The sequence below is a fragment of the Oncorhynchus keta genome, chromosome 7 (genome assembly GCF_023373465.1).
Source record: "Oncorhynchus keta strain PuntledgeMale-10-30-2019 chromosome 7, Oket_V2, whole genome shotgun sequence".
Lineage (NCBI taxonomy): Eukaryota > Metazoa > Chordata > Actinopteri > Salmoniformes > Salmonidae > Oncorhynchus > Oncorhynchus keta.
In genome coordinates, this window is record NC_068427.1 from 36,660,175 (window position 1) to 36,662,389 (window position 2,215).

A 2,215-nucleotide genomic window follows, 5' to 3' on the forward strand; every position below is an offset into this window, starting at 1 on the left:
CCCCCACCTCACTGTCCCACCCTCTCTCCTATCCTCCCACCTCACTGTCCTACTCTCCTATCCCCCACTCACTGTCCCACTGTCCTCTCCTCTATCCTCCCACCCTACTGTCCCACCTTCCCTATCTCTTCCCACCTCACTGTCTCCACCTCCTCTCTATCTCTTCCCACTCACTGTCCCACCCTCCCTTCTCCTTCCCCCATCTCACTGTCCCACCTCTCCCTATCCTCCCACCTCACTGCCCCACCTCTCCTATCCTCCCATCTCACTGTCCTACCCCTCTCCTATCCTCCCCACCTCACTGTCCCACCTCTCTCCTATCCTCCCCACCTCACTGTCCCCACCTCTCCTTCCTCCTCCCCCATCTCACTGTCTCACCTTCTCCCTATTTTCCCCACCTCACTGTCCTCCACCCTTCCTATCCTCTCACTCACTGTCCCAATTTTCTCCCACTTTCCTCCCATCTCTACTGTCCCACCCTCTCCCTATCTTCCCCAACCTCACTGTCCTACCTTCCCCTATCTTCCCCCACCTCACTGTCCCACCTTCTCCCTCTCTCCCCCACCTCACTGTCCCACCCTCTCCCTATCCTCCCCACCTCACTGTCCTACCTTTCTCTATCCTCTACCTCACTGTCCTACCTCCCTATCTCTCCCACCTTTACTGTCTCCACCTTTCTCCCTATTCTTTCTCACTTCACTGACCCACCTCCCTCTCCCATTCACTGTCCCACCTCCCTATCTCCCCACCTCACTGTCCCACCTTTCTCCCACTCTCTCCCATCTTCACTGTCCTACCTTCTCCCCTATCTTTCCCTAACCTCACTGTCCCACCTTCCCTATCTTTCTCCCCACTCTTACTGTCTCACCTTCCCTATCCTCCCCACCTCACTGTCCCACCTTTCTCTCCTTCTTTCCTCCTTCCCTACCTTTACTGTTCTACCTTTCTCTCTTTCTTCTCCCTAACTTACTGTCCTACCTTTCTCCTTTCATTTCACCTCACTGTCCCACCTTCTCCCTATCTCTTCACCTCACTGTCCCACCTTCCCACTTTTCACCTCACTGTCCCACCTCTCTCCCTTCCTCCCCACTCTCACTGTCCCACCTTCCCACTTTTCCCCACCTCACTGTCCCACCCTTCCTTCCTCCCTACCTCTACTGTCCCACCCTTTTCCTCTCCCTTCCCCACCTCACTGTCCCACCTTCCCTATCTTTCCCACCTCACTGTCCCACCTTCTCCTTCTCCCCACCTCACTGTCCCACCTCCCACTTTTCCCAACTCACTGTCCCACCCTCTCTCCTTCTCCTCCCCTACCCTCACTGTCCCACCCTTCTCTCCTCCCACCTCAACTGTCCCACCTTTCCCTATCTTTCCCCACCTCACTGTCCCACCTTTCTCTCCCTCTCTCCCCACCTCACTGTCCCACCCTCTCTCCTATCCCTCCCACTCACTGTCCCACCTCTCTTCCTATCCCCCACCTCACTGTCCCACCCTCTCCTATATCCTCCCCACCTTACTGTCCCACCTCTTCTCCTATCCTCCCCACTCTCACTGTCCCACCCTTCTCCTATCTCCTCTACCTCACTGTCACACCTTCCTTCCTATCCTTCCCCTATCTTTACTGTCCTACCTTTCCCTATCCTCCCCACCTCACTGCCCTTCACCTCTCTCCTATCCTCCCATCTCACTGTCCCACCTTCTCCTATCCTCCCCCCTCACTGTCCCACCCTCTCCTATCCTCCCCCACCTCACTGTCCCACCCTCTCCTTCTCCTCCCCATCTCACTGTCCCACCCTCTCCCTATCTTCCCCACCTCACTGTCCCACCTCTCTCTCCTATCCTCCCCACCTCACTGTCCCACCTTTCTCCCACTCTCCCTCCCATCTCACTGTCCCACCTCTCCCTATCTTCTCCCTAACTCACTGTCCACCTTCTCCTATCTTCTCCCACCTCACTGTCCCACCTTCTCCCTCTCCCTCCCACTCACTGTCCTACCCTTCCCTATCTCTCTCCCTTACCTCACTGTCCTACCTTCCCTCCCTCCCCACCTCACTGTCCCACCCCTATCCTATCCCCCCACCTCACTGTCCCACCTTCCCACTCTCTTCCTCCACCTCACTGTCCCACCTCTCCTCCTCCCCACCTCACTGTCCCACCCTCTCCCACTCTTCCCCACCTCACTGTCCCACCCTCCTCTCCTCCCCTACCTCACTGT